Source organism: Cyanistes caeruleus, chromosome 15 (genome assembly GCF_971803275.1).
Source record: "Cyanistes caeruleus chromosome 15, bCyaCae1.hap1.1, whole genome shotgun sequence".
Taxonomy (NCBI): Eukaryota; Metazoa; Chordata; class Aves; order Passeriformes; family Paridae; genus Cyanistes; species Cyanistes caeruleus.
Genome location: NC_141715.1, coordinates 14,957,676 through 14,977,365, shown reverse-complemented (window position 1 = coordinate 14,977,365; position 19,690 = coordinate 14,957,676). Strand labels below are relative to the sequence as shown.

At 58.0% G+C, this 19,690-nt stretch overlaps 1 long non-coding RNA gene across 1 annotated transcript; it reads right to left on the bottom strand.

Annotated features, from left to right (window-relative positions):
* Positions 1-724: 724 nt before the first annotated feature.
* On the bottom strand, positions 725-9,251 carry LOC111935648 (uncharacterized). The gene is made up of 3 exons (XR_002867774.2): positions 9,149-9,251; positions 3,422-3,571; positions 725-1,159 (listed from the first exon to the last, which is right to left on the bottom strand). It is a non-coding gene; the product is annotated as an uncharacterized LOC111935648 (long non-coding RNA).
* Between the last annotated feature and the right edge of the window lie 10,439 nt (positions 9,252-19,690).

The window sequence follows — 19,690 nt, the reverse complement described above, 5'->3', positions numbered from 1 at the left end:
GGCGGCACCAAAGTTTCGCCAGGTTTTGCTCTTGTTTGACAGTGATTTCAATAATAATGCTGGAGGATCCCGGGGCAGCAGGAACCCCGGGGGGCTCAGCATCCCCTGGGGAGGGGCGGGGTGAGGGGGGCTCATTTAAATCCAGGAGATTGTGAAGATTCGGTAAGAAAACAAACAAACAAACAAAAAAAAAACCCTGCTGAATAAAATGCGAAATCGTGCTTCTGGATTTGCTCTCCGCGGCTTTTTGCCCCCGTGGAATTAGAAGGCGTCTGGGGAGGAGGTCACGGCGCTGTGCATCAGGGCAGGCGTGGGCCCATCCTTCCCTAATTTATTTTTTCTTAAAGGAAAAGAAAAATTCCTTTATTTGGCAACTCCTGCATGAATCAAGTTAGCATTTCACAGCTATTTAACACCTGGTTACAGCTTCTGCGGCAGAAGCGGTGATGCTCCCCGCTCCGCATGGCGGGATCTGCCCCTTCCCGCGGGCGGGGACCAGCCGGATTTATTTCTCCTCCGTTCCAGGCAGGGATTTAAGGCAGGAGGCGCTTTGCGTGACTCTGTCGGGGGCTGCTCCTGGCCCTGCCCGGCGGGGTGAGCCCCCAGCTCTCCCCCCAGCTCTCCCCCGGCGCCGCCCCTCGCCCCGTCCAGCTGCCATTACGGTCGGGTGGGAATCGACTCAAGTCCTTAAACCCCAAGAGTTAATCAAAGTGCTTTGAATATGTAAATGCTGAGTATTGTTTATCATTGCCTAGAGCTGATACAGCAGTTTTCCTGCTCAAAGCCCCGTTCAGATGGGAGCTCATGAAAATTCACAACAGCCTCGCAAATAGGTGATGGGGATTATTACCCCCGTCTTCCAAATGAGCAAAGGGAGGAAGAGCAGCGGAGTGATGCTCCCCGTGGCAGCGGGAATCGGCGATGGAGGTCAGTGGTGATCCATCCCGATAGGTGTAAATCAGCTCTTGCTTCATTTCCTCCGGCCAAACGTTTGTCCCGGGCTGTGTGGGCTGAAAGCGGTGCCGGTGATGCAGCCCTTGATGGCCGGGTGTGACACTCGCCTAAACATCCACCGTGTTGGCACCAGGCGGGGAATTCCACGCAGGCAGCAAACAATTTTCCATGAGGTTCTTGCGCAGGACCTCCAGCAATGAGTGCTCTGTCAATTAATACAACAATGAGCTTGATGGGGATCTGTGGGAGTGCCGGGAGCGAGGGCAGGGGACAGGACTGTGAGCCCCAAGGGGTAAATCGGGCTGTGGGTCTCGATGGGGCTCACTGGGCACACATCCCTGGCAGGCAGGGAGATGGCAGGGAGATGGCAGGATGGGGAGAAGGCTCCCCCATCACTCAGCTCCTCCTGTAGAGGGGAGAATGGGGCTGGAGACCCTGGCTCACTCCAAACCCATCCACACCACCAGAGCTCATCCCACGGTGCTTCCCACCACATCCCTGTGGGTCAACCTGTTGACACCAATGCCTGGAAGAGTTTTTGCCCTCAGCCCGAGCTGAGTGCCTCTGCATCCAAGGAGATGCCCCAATTTTGGGTTCCTCTAGTGCAGGGCAGCCGACCCTGGAGGTCCAGGGCAGCCTCTTGCCTCGTGAGCCGTGCCTGCGGCAGAGCTGCCAACCTCAGGGGAGGCTGGGGGACAGCTGGGAGCAGGACGTGTCTCAGCCAGCCAAATTTAATCCTCCTACGTTAGCAAGGCTTAAAATAGGCTCCCTGCAGCATCGATGAGGGTGGTGGAGTTGGCCTACTCCAGCCCTCCCAAGTATTTTGGGGAAGCAGGGATGGCTGTTTTGCAGACAAGCACAGCTGGGAGGAACTGAGCTGTGCTGTCAGGGCGTCCTTTGCTGAAGCCATTCCAGGAATTAAACACACCTTGTGGTACCTTCACCCCTCTGACCTCCCACCACCACCTCTCAGGGTGCCACCTTCTCCCTTGCTGTTCCTCCACAGCCCTTTCCTGCTCTCTCCCATGGTCAGAGGATTCATTTTTCCCTGCACCTCATGGAAATGATTAACCTTTTGGTTAATTCCAGCTTATGGTCCGATCTTGATCCCCACTCCATCAGCTGCCCATCCTGAGAAATGGTTCATGGACATGACCTGGGCAGAAAGCCATGGAGGAACCCTCAGAGCAAGGCAGGTGTGGTGACACACTGGAGGAGCCATGCTGGGAGCTCTGGAGACATGAAGGTATCATCCAGTGGTCATCTTGTGGAGAGACTTGTTCCATGCCCCAGGCAGGCTGGCTGTCTCCTCAGTGCTGGATGCCCCGTGCTGAGGGACACCCGGGTTTCCCTGCCTTGGGCAGGTGCCAGCAGCTCCCTGGGCAGTGCAGGATGGTGGCTCCAGGAGAAAAGATTCCTCCTGCACCTCACCCCCAGGCTGGGGGATGCAGGGGGTGCAGGGGCTTGGTCTGTGTGTTGGTGGCTTCAGGGGCCCGAGATGTGGTGGGGTTTGGTGGGGAACGACTGGGACAATGCTGCTCCTGATCCAGCAGTGCCTTTGGCAGTGCCCGTGGTCACTGGTGCAGCTCAGCCACTGGTGCTTCACCCACCCCACGGGCTCTGCCTTCCTCCTGCTGGCTCCCTGCCACAACACCGACTCTCCATCCCCTCCTGCCCAGGGCAGGGGCTCCCCTCGAGCTCTGCCCTCCCTGCCTCACCCCGCTCCTGCCTTCCCGTGGCACCCGGGCCTTTGAAGAAGCCGTTTTCCCATTTCTCCTCTCTCTGTGCAGCCTCTCCGTGGGCCCACGCACCAGCTGGGCCCCCCACCATGCTACTCCCACCAGCCCTGCTGTGCTGCCTGATGCCTTCCTGCCTTCACCTGGTGGGGCCGAGCCCCGCACGGGAAGGCAGCGAGCACAAAAGGGGCGGGAGAAGCCCCATCTCTCTTCGTGATCGCTCCTGGGCTCCAGAGCTGGTCTTCACCTACCTGGAGGAGCCCTGAGTGAGCTGCCTATCTTCCCCATGAGCCACCTGTGAGCATCCCCTCAGGGAATCCTCTGGAATGAACGCCCCTTGGCAGGAGCAAATCTTCCTCAGGAAAGAGTGCAGAGACAAATTCCTGCGCTCTCCTGAGCTTTGCCAGCTCTCCTGGGCTGGCAGCATCACAGGGTGGCAGTGAGGCAGCAGACACCCCGGTGTTTCCCCACTCCATGTCTCCAAAGGGTGCCTAAGGAGGCCTCTAGGCTGTTCCAACCCTTATTCACATGTCCAATCACACCAGCTCCCACCTGCATCCATCCCTGCCAGCACAACCCAGTCCTGTGGCAGCAGGACCTGTGGGCACTGCTCTGTCTGCTCTGCCCCTGTGTCACTGCTGGGGCTCTAAAACAAAACAAAACCCCAGTAAAGTCCCTGGTTGTGCATCCACGTGTGGAGGAAGGGTTTTATCCTGAAGAAGTGGTGGCACCTCTGTTGTTTGGGCTGGCCATCCTCAGCAGTGACCATTCCTCCATCCTTGCTCCAGCCCCGAGGGCTCGCACAGCCGCACTCATGGACCACTGTCCCGTTTATCAGGGGTCTGGCAGATGTTGTGATGCAGTGAGGGTGGAAAAGGAGTCTGCAGAGGATAGAAGAAGTTAGTGAGGGAAGCTGAAGGATACAGAAACTCCCTGAAACATGGAAGAAAAGGAAAAGGGAGAGGGTCCCTCTATAGCAGTGATAAAAAATGGGCAATGAGGGGCATCAGTGCATTGCTAAGGAGAAGTGGTGGTGGTGGATATTCCCATTTGTGCTCAGAAACCCACAGGGACACAACAGCTGTTGAGCTGTTGTCCCAAGAAAATCCCAAAGCACCAGCTCTCCCATCATCTGGGCATGGGTACCAGTGGCAGCCACTCAGCTGGAGGCACACATGGAGCGCTCGGGATGCCTGGAAATCCCCAGCACACCGGTGGCATGGGAAAAGAGGAACATTTCCATTTTCAAGGAGGGTGTGGGACATCCTTGCTCGTGACCTGGATAAATACCAAATGGGAAGGAGAACAGGGGGGCCCTGAGTGAGCGAGAGGGGCAGAAGAGCGGCGTGGTTTGTGCCAGACCAAAAACACGAAATAGGGTTTGTCCAAACCCGAGGAAATCCCATCCTGCCGGAGCCGGAGCACGGGCTGGTAGCAGGAAGGCGGCTGCCAGGACGGGCTTCCGCAAGACTTCCTCTCTCATGGCCCTTCGTTAGGGAATTAGGACGTAACGAGACGAACGCAGCAGAGAGGAAACGAGCGCCCGGGGAGCCGCCGCTGGGGGAGTTTCGGGGGCTCTGCCCTGGCTGTGTTTGCTCTTATTAGGGAGGGGGAAGGAAGCGCTGGCAGGGGACCCATGGCTTGGGGGAAGCGTGACCACACGGATGCCTGGAGCAGCCCGGAGGGTGCCCAGCCAAGGCACCCCACAAGCCAAGGCAGCAGGCTGGTGGTGGGGAAAGGGAGTGAGCGTGGAGCTGGGGAGCAGCAGGAGCAGCAGGAGCAGCAGGAGCAGCGGGAGCAGTGGGAGCAGTGGGAGCAGTGGGAGCAGTGGGAGCAGTGGGAGCACTGGGAGCAGTGGGAGCAGTGGGAGCAGTGGGAGCAGTGGGAGCACTGGGAGCAGTGGGAGCAGTGGGAGCAGTGGGAGCAGTGGGAGGAATTGGACCAATGGGAGCACTGGGAGCAATGGGAGCAGGGGGAGCAATGGGAGCAATGGGAGCAGTGGGAGCAATGGGAGCAGTGGGAGCAGTGGGAGCACTGGGAGCAGCGGGAGCAGCGGGAGCAGCGGGAGCACTGGGAGCAGTGGGAGCAGCGGGAGCAGCGGGAGCAGCGGGAGCAGCAGGAGCAGTGGGAGCAGTGGGAGCAGTGGGAGCAGTGGGAGCAGGGGGAGCAATGGGAGCAGCGGGAGCAGCGGGAGCAGCGGGAGCAGCAGGAGCAGTGGGAGCAGTGGGAGCAGTGGGAGCAGTGGGAGCAGTGGGAGCAGGGGGAGCAATGGGAGCAGTGGGAGCACTGGGAGCAGTGGGAGCAGCAGGAGCAGCGGGAGCAGTGGGAGCAGTGGGAGCAGTGGGAGCAGTGGGAGCACTGGGAGCAGTGGGAGCAGTGGGAGCAGTGGGAGCAGTGGGAGCAGTGGGAGCAGCAGGAGCAGTGGGAGCAGTGGGAGCAGCAGTGTGTGGGGGTGCAGGCTCTGCACCGTGGAATGGAGGGTTGGGCCCAGAGCTGATGAGCCTGGCATGGGACACCAGGCATGTGCCACTAGCTAAACCTGCACGGGGTCATCTCCAGCCTCATTTTGGGCAGGGTCCAGCACCCATCCCAGCCATGGGCAGCCACAGGAGTGATGGGGCTGAGCCCCAGAGGGGGTGGGATGGAGAGCATGTATCCACAGAGCTGGAGCTCATGAGGGTGGATGCGCTGGATCCCATGGGAGTGGATGAGCTGGAGCCCATGTGGGATACTCAGAGCCCCTCACCTGTCCCCAGAATCCCCCTCCCACCCCTGCTGTAGGATGTTGTTCTATCCACACCTCCCTAGGACAGCCTGGCCTTTGCCCTTCTGGGCTCCAGCACCCAAAACCAGCAGGTGACAATGCTGGAATAGCCCCAGCTGCTGCCCTTGGGGGCTCTGAGCCCACTGCCCCCTTTCTCCTGGGATCAGGGAGGCTGAATTCCCTCTATGATATCCTTCCAGCTCCATCTCTAGGCACTGCTGGCCTTTCCAGGCTGAGCAAAGGGAAACACCTGCCCTCCAAACCTGGCTGCTCATGTCCTCCCCACGCAGGGGCAGGACGGGCAGCAGGGACGGCGCTTTCAGTCGCTCGCTATTTTTAATTGCTCTTTCCCAGAAAGGCTGGTGCAGGCTCCTAAAGCTGCTTCCAGCTGGGAGTTTGGAAAGCTGGTTCCAGTTAGGCGCCCGGCGCTCGCTGCGCTCGGAGCTGTTATTTTTAGAAGGGCTGAAGGCAACAGCCCCACTCCCCGGGCTGCTGCTCGGCTCTGGCCACGGCTCCTGGTGGCCAGGACCTCGCTGGACCCTCGGCTGGGGACATCTTGGTGGGGACATCTTGGCGGCGTGATTTTATGACTGCCCTTTTTTTCCTGGTGCTTTTTTGGCAGGGAGGGACTTTCATCTCCCCGTGTCAAGCTGTGCAGCCAGGAAGACCAAAGGCGGAGGATGTGAGCAGTGGTCATCCCTGAAGGGCCAGGGCGCGGAGCAGCATCTTCTGGTTTTAATTAAAAACCATCCGCTGGCAGAGTTGGAAGGAGTGAGCGGTGCCTGGGCCAGGACAGGACCAGCAGGGAACATTTCCAGGGGAGTCTCTGGCACCACAGCACTGACAGGGCCTCCTGCCCCACATCTGTGCTCTGCCCCACACCTGGGTTCTGTCCTCGTCCCTCTGCTCCTTCCTGACTCTTTCCCTCTCCCAGGGACCCCCAATGCCACTCTCTTGCTCACCCCATGGATGCCCATGACCCCTTAGGGCTCTTCCCATGCTCAGCCTCACTGAGGTGTCCCATGGCTGCCCAGTTTGGGTGGACAGGGGGCTGGGAGTGTCCCCCCGGAGCAGATAATCCCAGGGGACCATCCATTCCCAGGCCCTGCCATAGACCCCAGACATTTGCCACGGGCTCTGTCCCCTCGCCATGAACCCCATCTCTCTGCCACGGGGCTCATCCCATCATTTCAACCCCCCAGTCCAGTCCCATGGGCTCACCCTCTATCACACCCTCATCCCTCTTCCACGGAGCTCACCCTTCTCCCATGACCCTCAGTCCTCACAGCACCTCCGTGTCCCCAGCCCTTTTCTGCAGGGCTCTCCCCTCTGCTGCCACCCCCATCCCTGCGCTGTGGGGCTCCCCCAGCCACCCCGGCAGCGATGTTTTGGTCACATCCAATTCCCCCTGGCCGAGCCCGGCCGCTAATCAGCTGTATTATCTGCTGTATATCAGCTGTATTATCTGCGCCCCCATTATTCACTCGCTCTCCGCTGTCGGTGCTGCCCCGCCCGGGCGCGGGGGCTCATCCCACCGCCCTCCTCCTCCTCCTCCTCCTCCTCCTCCTCCTCCCGCCACCTCCATCCTTCCTTCCCACCCTGCAGCCCCACCGCCCCCCCGGCCGGACCGCGGCCAGCTGGCTTTGCCTGCATTTCGGCTTCAACCTCCCCCAAGGATTCCTAAATCTGATAAGGGAGGGGGGTGCTGCTTTCAAAGGAGCGGGGTTGACCTTTGCCGCTGCAACGAGAGCCGCATGGAGGAAAAAAAATTGGCTGCGGCGAGCTTGGGGGGGGTGAGAGAGCGAGCGAGCTGCTGTGGTTTTACAATCCCTAAATAACGCCGGGAGCTGAGCTGTAAACACATGGCGGTATTGCCTGAGCGTGTCCGCACCCCCTCGATGGAAACCCAGCCTGGAAAATACTCCGACCTTAAAGGGAAAAAAAAATAATAAAAAAAAAAAATAAAAAAAAAGGAAAGGAAAGAAAACAGCTTTCTCGGGAAAAAAAAAAATAGAAGAAGAAGGAAGAAATCTCCTGAATTATTTAGCGAACGGTTCCAATCCGACGGCTAATTCTGCCGGCAGACGCCGGCGGCCGGAGCCTGGCGTTGGGAGATGATGGCTATCGGCGGCAGGAGCGGGGTGGCCCCAGCCCAGGGGGACCCAGCGGCGCCGCAGGGGTGCGGGACACAGCCGGGAGCCCTGGCCGATGTCACCCTGCCTGCTGGGTGTCCTCACCCCCCCGGCGGGGAATCTCCTGCAGAATGGGAGATGTTCCCACACAGCCCCTCGGCCCTGCTCATCCCACGGCGACACGCGGAGAGGAAACCCCATCACCTGCTCTCCTCCAGCGCCCCCAGCCCCACGGGCACCCCAAAAGGTCAATTCTGCCCGGCCGAGCTCCCCGCAGCTCCCCAGCACTCAGGGAGAGCCGTCACCCCGTCCCTTCTCACCTGCTTCTTCCCAATTTTTTTTGTTTTTTTCGGAAGCAACTAACACTTTTCTTTGAAGAGCAACAGATGAGCGAGACCCTCCCAGCGCCTTTTATGATGTTAAATTTATTGCCTGGCTCCACAATTGCCATTTTAATGACGAACGCTCCCACGGCTTTAACGCGGCTGAGTGCTGGCATTGAAAACAGAAGCCGGGGGGGACGCGCTGTCTCCGGTCTCCTGGAGGAGAGCGGATTCCAGCCCTTTTCCTGATCCTTGCACAAAGTTTTGCCAAATAGATAATGCGTTTTATAATTTCCAGACGGTGCTGTGCTGGTAAGGGAGGCCCTCTGCTGGCACCGGGCTGATGGGGAGAGCCCCGGGAAGCAGCTGGGAGCCAGCAGCGAGGCCTGGGAGACACCTCTGGCAAGGTGTGCCTGAGAACCCAGCCTGGACATCCGTGTCGAGCAAGCCGTGCCCAAGGAACCTCCACTCAGGAGGTGCTGGAGAGCTCACAGAGGTGAGCACAGGGAATTGAGCCTACGGAAAGAAGCCTGGAAAATCGAATTGGGGAAACCAAGCTCAGCAAGTGGAACCAGGAAAGCGAGCTCACGGTGCCAGGAGCAGAGAGCTGCACCTGGAGAAAGGTGCATGGCCAGACCGGCCTTGAGGGCTGAGCCCATCCCCGGTCCTGCTCCATCCAAAGTGAGCCCCAGCCCCCGCAGCCCCTGCTGATCCACAGCAAGGAGCCTGTGCACATCCAAAGGCAGCGTCCCAGACCTTCCCTCGGCTGGGGACAGCCTTTGTACATCTGCCCCATGGGTGGGAGCACGGGGGGATGTCCGGGATGCTGGGAGGGAAGAGGGGCAGTGATGGCAGCTTTGCCATGGGGTGCGATGGAGCTGCCACAGCTCCCAGTGTGTCCCAGATGGGGCTGGTGAACGTTCCCCCTCCACTGGGCACAGAGCTCAGGGGTGACAGTCCCTGCACTGTGAGTCCCCATGGTCCCCCTGTCCTCTCCAGGAGGGCATCAGGGTCCTGCCAGAGGACAGGGATCGGTGTGGAGCTGGAGATGGACAGCTGCAGTGTGGGGCCAGCCATGCAGACTCACACCGGGGATTTCAACTGAGGACATCGACTTTTATCAGCAGATGCTTTATTTTTTTTAACGGTGCCTGAAACTCGGCCTGGGTTATCAGGGAGATATTAAATTGCTGTTGGAAGCGACACCAGTGGGGCGGAAAAGCCATGCTGTGCTCTTACCTCTTCCCACAAGGTCGAGCCAGGCAGCCCCGGGGGACGACGCATTCGCCGCGTCCTTCCTGTAGCGAGGATCACATGTCAGAGCCCAACGAAGCCTTGAGAAAATTAAACCCGTGAGCTCACCGCCTTCCTGAGCGCAGGCGTCAGCCCTCCCTGAGGTCCCCGAGCCTGGATTGCCAGCTGGGGTGACCTGGCAGCAGTGGCAGTGCCAGGAGGATGCCACCCCCCCGGGGACAGCAGCAGTGTCCTGCTGTGCCTGCAGCTGGGGTGTGCAGTGAAGGAGCTTTGAACCCTGTCGTGCATCGCTGGGTGATGGGGAAGGACCTTCCCAAGGGAAGAAGCTGTCAGCCTTGGCAGAACACAGCTGGAAAAGTCTCCTGAAGGCCTTCAGCCAGATTTCCTCTGGGGATCCAAGCTCTTGCTTGGGCAAAGGGATGGACAGATGGGTTCAGCTCTGGTGGGACTGGCTCATCTTGTCATTGCCAGGGCCGTGCCCAGATTTGGAGGCGGCCGGGCACGGGGGTGAGTTTTTCCCAGGACAAGGTGAGTCCTGTTGCCTCAGCCCTCTGTGGCTCAGGGGATGGAGAGAAACAAAGAGAAAGGCAGCACAGTCCCCAGGAGAGCCTGTGTGTGCGTGGGGGGGTCACCTGGAGACCCCCAAGAACCCCAAGCAGGGACCCTGAGCCGGCTCCTCTCAGTCAGCTGGGACCATCACTGGAGAAGAGACATGAGCAACACCGGCTGGGAGGGACAAGAGGAGCCAAGAGCACGAGTTTGGGACCTGGGGCCAGTGAGACAATGCCAAGAGGGCAAGAGGAGCAAGGGGAGGATGAAGGAGAGGCCCAAGGGAGGACCTAGAGGCAATTTAAAGCCCCAGGGTTGAGCCAGATCTCTTCCCAGGGCACCCTCTGCTCTCCCAATTTTGCTTACACCCCCCAGCTCAGAGGGGGAGTGGAAATGCAGCTCAGCTCCTGTTTCCCCCTCCAGGTACTTTGTGCTTCATCACCCTCCTCCTCCTCACACCAGCCCAGCTCTGCACCTTGGCTCTGGCCCTTCCCAGCCAGCCAGGAGGCACCAGGGCTGGTTTTCCATGTCCATACTGGGCATCCCCCAGAGGAATTGGGATTTCAGTGGATCCATGGAGCCCTTGGCACAGCCCTTGCGGGTCTCCAGGTGTGCCCGTGGCACAGGCAGGCGGTGCACACACACACTGACACACACACTCACACACACTCACAAACACTCACAAACACACACACACACACACTCACACAGTGCACACACAAACACACACACTCACAAACACACACACTCACACACAGTGCACACACAGTGCACACACACACAGTGCACACACACACACTCACACACACAGTGCACACACAGCACACACACTCACAAACACACACACACTCACAAACACACACACACACTCACACACACACACTCACACACACTCACAAACACACACACACACACTGATACACACAAACACACACACTCACAAACACACACACTCACAAACACACACACTCACACACAGTGCACACACAGTGCACACTCACACAGTGCACACACAGTGCACACACTCACAAACACACACACACTCACACAGTGCACACACAGTGCACACTCACACAGTGCACACACAGCACACACACACACTCACACACACACACTCACACACACACTCACAAACACACACACACTCACAGACATACACTCACACACACTCACACAGTGCACACACAAACACACACACTCACAAACACACACACTCACACTCAGTGCACACACAGTGCACACACACACACTCACACACTCACACACACTCACACACACACACACAGTGCACACACACACACACTCACAAACACACACACTCACACACTCACACACACACTCACACAGTGCACACACACACAGTGCACACACACACACACTCACAAACACACACACACAGTCACGCACACACACACACTCACAAACACACACTCACACACACACACACAAACACACACACACACTCACACACTCACACAGTGCACACACAGTGCACACACAGCGCACACACAGCACACACACTCACAAACACACACACAGTGCACAAACACACACACACACACACACACACACACTCACACAGTGCACACACAGTGTGCACACACACACACACACTCTCACACACACACACACACACTCACACACACATACAGACACACACACAGTGCACAAACACACACACACACTCACACACACACTCACACACACACACTCACACACACAATCCCCCTCTCCCTGCCACCACAGGGGCCCGGGCTCAGCAGCCGCCCCGAGCCCTCCCCAGGAGCCCCGGGGCCGCTCCAGCCCCAGCCCTTGGCACAGCCCGGCCTGGGCAGGGCTGCAGCCCCGAGCAGGCGGCGCAGGGACGGCAGCAGGCAGGCAGGAGCCGTGCGGGGATGCTCCAGCAGCTGCCGCCAGCGCGGCTGGCGGATGCCCTTTGGCCAGGAGCAGACAGGCTTTTTTTCCAACCCTTCCCAGGGAGAAAAACAACAACCCGAGCCCCATAACAAGCTGCAGCGAAGCAGCGAGGAGGCGGCAGATAAGAGGCTGGAGCCGAGCGGAGGCCTCACGGAGATGAAAGGCGATTGCGAACGAGCCTCCCCATCCCCTGCGGACAAAAGAGCTCCTAAAATATTAACGAGGCCCCGTGCCGCCAGGTCCCCCGGCCCCCAGCGCCGGCAGGAGCAGGCGGTGGCCGCGCTGCCGGCCGAGGGGTCCTGGGGGGATGCAGGCACAGCGGGGAGCAGCGCAGGATGCTCATTAATTACCCCGTGCTGCCAAACGAGCCCCCCGCTTCCCTCGGCACCCCAGGGAGCCGCTGCCACCTTCCCAGCGGATCGGCGATTAAAGAGCACGGAGCTGTGCTGGGGATGGGGGCCCCTGGCTGCACCCCTGGGGACAGCCTCAGCCCCCCGGCACCGCCCAGGGGAATCCGGGGAGAGGCTGGGGCAGCTCAGGGGGTGTTTGCACAGCAGCACCAGGGTGGGGAGTGGGGAGCGGGGCAGGGTGTTTCCCCTGCCTGTTTGGTGTCTGTGTGGCTCATGCAGGTGCCAGGCTGGTGGGGACAGGGTCCCTGGGGTGGGGGTGCTGTGGGAGCAGCCGGGCCCTGCGGGGATGCGCACGCTGTGCCGGGGACAGGGACACTGCTCCTGCCGCACTCCCGCTCCGGGGACCCTGCTCCATCGGCCGTCCCAGGGGCTGAGCGGGCTCGGTCCCCATCCCCGGAGCCCCCCGTGCCCGGCACAGCCAGCCTGTGCTGAGCTCCCGGCCCTGGCTCCGCTCCTCGGCGGGGACAGGGCTACCGTGACACCGGCAGCGACACCGGCAGCGACACCGAGCGCCCTGGGGACTCCCGGGGGACCTGGTGGAACAGCCGTGTCCCCCAGCCCGGAGCTCCCTCCTCATCCCACGGCCCAGCTCGGGCAGAGCCGAGGGCTGCGTGTCGGGGGAGAGGTTTCTGCTCCTCCGGATGTGCCGCTGGAAGGAGGAGCGGGGTAACAGCAGCTCCTGGGCCGGCTCGGGAAGCGGGTCCACACGCAGCCTTCACATTGCGGGATTTGCATAGCACAGATGGCAGCCCAGGAATTTCACAGCGTCCCCGCAGCAGCTGAAGCGCTCGTGGCCCCGCGCAGCTGCCGGAGGGAAGCTGAGCTGGCCCGGCGGGCAGGGACAGCGACAGCGACAGCGACAGGGACACCGGGCACGGCATCCCCAGCACGGCTGCCCAGAGGGCTCCGCCAGCCCTGGAGGGGAAGGTGGGGGCTCGGGCCCTGCCGGAAAGGAGCCGCATGGAAGGGCTCCCGCAAGGGCTGGAGGGCATGACATGTGAGAGACGACGGGAGCTAAATTTACACGGCGGCGGAGCGAGCTGCCTCCAAGGAGACGTGATCACGGGCTATAAATACCTGCGAGGAAACAACGGGGACAGGGACGGTGAATTATTCACGGGAGCAAGATGGCAGGGCACGGAGCGAGCCAGGCCAGAGAGGAGGGAGCTGGAGCCGGGGGCACCCCGAGATCAGCCCGGCTGTGGCACATCGGGGCAGCCAGGGCTGGGACAGCCCCTGTGCCCGGAGCTCCTCGGGTTCCAGGGGGGTGAACCCCAGCCTGGCACCGTGCAGCCCCGAGGTGCCTCCTCCAGCTGGGACCAGGCTGGGGGTGCCCCTGCCGGACAGGGGGTGCTGGGCAGGTCCAGCATCTCTCATCCTACTCCTGAGTCTGCAAGAAGGGACAGCAATAAGGTGATGTCCCATGTCCCCTGCGCTGGGGGCACCCCCAGCTCTGCCCTGTCCCGCTCCGTGGGTTTCCCGGAGGATGCTGAGCAGACACAGCAGCAGGACAAGCCCTTTGTGTCTGGAGGAGACACTTGGGAGGGGATTTGGGGGCTGGAGCATCGTGGAGCACATCTTCTCTGCTCGGGGTTCAGGGGCTTCCAACGATAATAACAAAAACTAGAAGTAACAACTAGTTTTATTACTGCTAATGAGAGCAGGTTCCGAAATGCCGGTGCTGGCGGTGCCGTGCCCTGCTGGCAGCGTGGGGTGTGGGGAGAACGGGGGATCCCCATCCCATCCCATCCCCATCCCCATCCCATCCCCAACCCATTCCCAACCCATCCCATCCCCATCCCATCCCATCCCCATCCCATCCCCATCCCATCCCCATTCCCATCCCATCCCCATCCCCATCCCCATCCCATCCCATCCCCATCCCCATCCCATCCCCAACCCATTCCCAACCCATCCCATCCCCATCCCATCCCATCCCCATCCCATCCCCATCCCATCCCCATTCCCATCCCATCCCCATCCCCATCCCCATCCCATCCCATCCCCATCCCCATTCCCATCCCATCCCCATCCCAACCCATTCCCATCCCATCCCCATTCCCGGCCCGGTCGCTTCCCGGCCTCTGCTGCCCTCGCCCGGCCGCGGGGAGCGGAGCGGCCGCCGCGCCCCGGGACGAGGGCGCCGGGAAGAGGGACCCCCACGGCTGCGGGTATTTCCTAATTCGGGCCCTTCTGAGGGGATATTTCCTCTTTTCAGCTGTGGTTTTTTATCCACACTGACTGAAGAGAGGAGACCCCGCTGTCCCTCGGCCTCCTGCTTGTCCTCACCTTCCCCCTGCTCCTGGCTTGGGATTCTCCCTGTGCCCAGCTCCATTCCCAGCTGGAAAACCCAAAGCTGACCTTACAAATCACACCTGAGTGATAAACGCTTCCCCATGGAGGTCCAGCTGCTTCTCCCCTGGCCATCCCAGCCCACCCCTCCCACGAGGAGCTTTAAGATCCCTTCCAACTCAATCTGTGACTACAATCCCCATGCCCTTGTCTCCCTAGCAGCACAGCTACAGGGGGAAATTCTGCCCTGTGACCCCCCAGCACTCAAGGGGTCCCTTTTAGCCTCCCCACAGCCCTTGGTGAAGGGAACACTGCCCAGGGTGCCACATCCCTGCTTGGAGCAGCATCCCTGCCCTGCCCACTGCAGGCAGCTGCCTGTAAACAGATTCCCCAGCATCTCTCCTCCTGGAAAAAACCACAGGCAAGCAGGATACAACACTCCTGCCTGCTGGGGGTGTGAGGGAGCTGGAGGGGGCTGTGAGCTCCAGGGCCAGCACAGAAACGTGGCTGGTGGGATTCCAGCCCCAGCTCTTCCAGCAGCTCAGCAAAGGCCTCTGCAGCTCTGTCAGACCTTGGCCTTTCCATGGGTCCATTCTTGCTGCTTCCTGGAGAAATCCTGGAGCTTCCAGCAGTCCCCAAAGGCAGGAGGGATGGATTCTCTTTGGAAAGAGTTTCTGGGTCTGGCAGTTTCACTTCAGGGGCAGGCTTGGCTTGAGCTTGAGGAAAGGGACATGGATTCAGCAGATCCCTTACACTGAGAGGTTTGGGGATTCTGGGTCTCAGAACCAGCTCCAGTTCCTCTTCCACAAAATTCCCTGACCAAAGGGAATGGCACAGGCTGGTAGGCAGAGCTAGGAAAAAATTCCAAACCTAGAAACACCCAGAAGTTTACAGTGGCTACACAGCCGAGGGCTTAACCAAGAGGATTCGGTGCTCAAATGCTGCTAATGCAGGGCTGGGACAGACATGGCCTGGCAGGGAGAAAACTTTGCCAGGAGAAAAAGGGAAAAGACAGCAGGAAAACAGAGGAATGGCCTGGACAGTTGGAATTTTCTTTCAGTTCATGGAGATGTGATGCAAGTCACCCCTCAGGGCACAGGGTGCATGAGAGGACTCAAAGCAGGGGAGGTTCAATCCTATTGCAAAGCCCCATTTGTACCAAAAGGGCCTCAGCAGAACTTTCCTGAGGCTCATCCCAGGTCATTCCCACACAGGACAACTTCCCTCAGCTCTGGGCTCCAGGCACTGCCAGTGGGAGCTGCTCCCAGGTCTGCCCCATCTGCTCCTCCCTGGGGCTGGGCTGTGTCATTATCCCTTTCCAAAAACCTCACTTTCCTGCTGGGTGCCTTAGAGGCATTTTGGAATGGAGTTACTGGACCAAGGTGGGATTTGACATAAGGGGAGATTTTAGCATTTAAATAGAGAGAGTCTGTGCTTACCTCTCCTGTGTCAGCTCAGACTGCAGCGCTTGGACTTGATGATCTCTGAGATCTTTTCCAGCCTATATGATTCTCTGATTTGAACAGTTACCCCACAAGAAACCCAACAAACCCTACTTGGCAAAAGCCCATCCTCCCATGAAGCGTCCAGCATGGATCTGGAGAAGTTCCTACAGCTTTTCCATCAGCATTTTCCAAGCATTGTAAGCTGGAACACTGAGTGCTTTATGTTGGTATCTAGGGTTCCAACAGGAGAAAACTCCCACGGAGCTTTATAGAAGTGGTAAATCCAGCAGGGTCAATCCCATCTCCGACTCAATAGGATCAACACACAGCTGAAGCTCACCTGGCCCAAGGTACCATGGCTGGGCTTTATCTCACACACACCTTTATATCTGCAGGTGAGCTTGGACACTAGAACATCCAGGAACTGCTGTCACCTCACTGCGTCACCCTGCTCACACATCCTCACCAACTGCTCCATTCCACTTGTTCTCCTGACTTTGTTATCCCACACGGTGTCAAGCAACGGGGTAAAGCAGAGGGGATAAATAAGGGAAGCTGTGCACAGGGTTCATCAGGGGATCAGAAATGTGGGAACATCCTTCCTGCAGCTGTGCAGGTGACAGCCAAGGGTAAGTTAAAAGTACAATGATCCTCTCCTGGAAGCTCTGGTGACACCAAGTTACTCCTCTGCTCTCTGCAGCTCTGTGGCAGGAGGTTTGAACCATGTGGGGCTCAGCCTCTTCTCCCAAGTGACAAGAGGAAACAGCCTCAAGTTGTGTCAGGGGAGGTTTAGGTTGGATATTAGAGAAAAGGTCTTCACTGAAAGGCTGGTCAGGCATTGGCACACGATGCCCAGGGCTGTGGTGGAGTCACCATCCCTGGAGGTGGTCAAAAGATCTATGGATGTGGCACTTTGGGACATGGCTTAGTGGTGTGCTGGGGGAACTGCTGGACTCGTTCTTACGGGGTTTTCCAACCCAAACAACTCTGCCTGATGGCCTGTAGAATTCCTGCTCCCCATGCTGAACTGGCCACGCACACACCTCCCAAAGAGCCCCAGACAGCAGCACTGCAGCAATTCACGGAGCTCCAGGTCAGGGGACAGAAAAATAATCACCCCAAGCTGTAGGGGAGGTTGTTTCAGCAAAACTTGCTAAACACTGACCCAAGAATAGCCACAAGGAAAGGAATCAAACCTCCCAAACAGCACAACTGCCTCGGGTGCCTCAGGGGGGAGCAAGGGGAAGGTTTAAGACACAAAACACCAGTTTTGCTTAAGGCAGCCAGAAAGCTCTGCAGCAGTCACTGCATGGCTACCTTTGCTCCTTCAGAACAAGGAATTAATGCTCCTCCGCTTTGGAACACTGGGCACTTGTTCCCAGCTGTGGTGGCCCAAGGCCAGCTTGTTCCTTTCTCCCAGCCTGGCCAGCTCAGATGCCTCCTCCACTGCCAGCAGCAGAGCAGGATGTGTCTCCCAAGCCACCTCCAGCAGCTGGGGCTGGGCCAGGGCAGGACCACACAGCTTCAGCTGGACACAGGGACCACAGACACTGGGAAGAGAGAAGTTGGGGTATGGTCCTTGCGGCTTCAGGATGCCAATGCACTGCTCATTCAAAATGCCTTTTTTACCTATACCCCAACAACTTGCTCTTCCTACCCAAAGAAATGTTTAGAGTTGAGCAACAAACAGATTTGCTCATGAAAGGACAAGAATGGTAAATACACCCAACCCCCACTCGCCCCGAGGTGGTTTCACCTGACTAAACAATAAAAACAAAATCTTCTCACACAGGGAAGGGCTCTCTGTGGACACAGAGAGGCAGAAACACAATAAAATAGAACCTGTGGGTGCCAAATCCAGGGAAGAGAAAGCCATGAGCTGTGGGACCCAACAGCTCCAGCTCCCCCCAGCACCCCACGTGCCTTGTGCTCTGGCTCCAGAGCTGACCCCAGCTCTTCTCAAGTGGATCAGGGACTGGGGTGCTGCAGACAGCTCATGATGAAATCAGAGCACCAACAAACTTTATCAAGTCACAGCTTCCAAAAAGGAAGGGGACAGTGTTGGGCTTGGTGAGATCATAGGGATTTCTGCATGAAGACAGACAAACAACCCCCAGGCCACTCCAGGTCACCCAGAAATCAGTGCCTGTGGTCAGAGCAAGCCAGCCTCTGCAGGAGGCTTAAAAAAAAACCACAATGAAGGTCACTAGAGATAGTTGAGAGAGGGACAGGGCAAGACTGGAGCCTCAGGGAGAAGGACAGAGCAGCCACAAGAGGAAAGGAAACCACATGAGCTAAAGTAAATGGGCAAAAGGCACAGGTAAAGCAAAAAAAAAAAAAAAAAAAAGGCAAGCAAGCCAGAGAGTTTAAGGGAATTATTTAATGGTGATCAAATTGCAACACAATACAAGAGTACAGACAGTGTTAGCATGGATCTAGTCACACACACTTCCAGATGAGGGAGGGGCAGTGAGGATCAGCTGCAGGGATCCCTCCTGGAGCCTCCAAGTGCAGTCACTCACACAGGGTTTGTCTCCATGCCTCCTGAGAGCTGCACAGCAGGATTTGGTCCTGCTTTTAACCTTCCAGACACCCTCAATGCTCTTTTCCCTGTGCATTCCTTGTAGGAAACCGTGTTTACCAAACCCCAGCAACTGAGATCTGCAGCTTTTTGCTCCAAGCCTACCCAAAGAGCCAAGGAATGGAAGGAAGCAGTAACTGTGGGGATGAAACTCCATTCCAGCGACCTGTAGGAGAATGAGGGAGGCTTCCCTGATGCTGCAAGGATGAGACTTCTGAGATTCTGTATTTAACGGGGACAGCCTTCCTGCCACTCAGATACACCTCCAGGCTTTTATTCTCCCAGGAGGTGACTTCCAAGCTCTGCCTGGATGCACTGGCATGTCTGGAGCCTTAGCCAAGGGCTCCTCCACCTGGAATGGGAGCGCTGAGCACATTCAGAGGTGGTTTGTTATCCTGGTTCTTTAGAGCAAGGTGACACATTCACTCCTGCCAGCAGTTTTGCCACCTCCCACACCCCCGGGGCTCCTGCCTTGCTCCCCCCCAGAAAGAGCTGCTCAGGCACAAAGAAATCCACCTTTCACTGGGGCAGAGCTTCCCTGGGGATTCTCACCTTCTCCTGGACATCAGAACTGGCAACAAGAGCAGCTCTAGAGATATTTTGCTGCTGAAGATGACCAAGACTGTCAAAAAACTGAGCCAGGCACTGGTGCCACACATCAGGACAGACCCTCGGAGGCATGGGACAGGGAACAGTTTGCTACACTTACTAAGGACGCAAGATCATATCCAACACAGCCCTGCTGGTTTTCCCATGCATCATTTGATGGATGCAGACTGAAAAGTAAAGTATGAGGACACTTCAGGATGCAGCTTACTTGGAAGCACTGGGATAACATGATAATAACTAAATTTAAAAATCCCTCTTGCCTTGCCCAAAAGCTATGACAGAAATGCAGCAGCACATCCCACCACAGGACAAGTTGGGTGTTTCAAGCACAGTAATCAGGTCTCCAGCACTTCCCAGGATCAGCTCCATCCCAGCCTGCAGGTCCAGAAAGGTTGGGCTTTGAGCCACAGGAATGTTTAAACCAGCTCCTGCACACTGACAAGTGGCTGCTCATGCTGAGCCAAGTGAGGCTCCAAAATACATGGATCACATTCCTCCTCTGGGTCACTCTGAGCACTGGACAGGCACTGATGAGCACAAGAAATGTATCCAGGCACAGTGTTCCAGCTTTGCTGCCAGAGTTGGGGGGTTCTAAGCAGCCCAGCACTATTTTTAAATAAAACACACTTAGCACACAACAGGCAAAAAGGGAATTGCATGAACAATCTACATCCACAGAAAGCCCAGCACAAAGAAAGCCATGCAAAGGGAATCGGGCAACTTA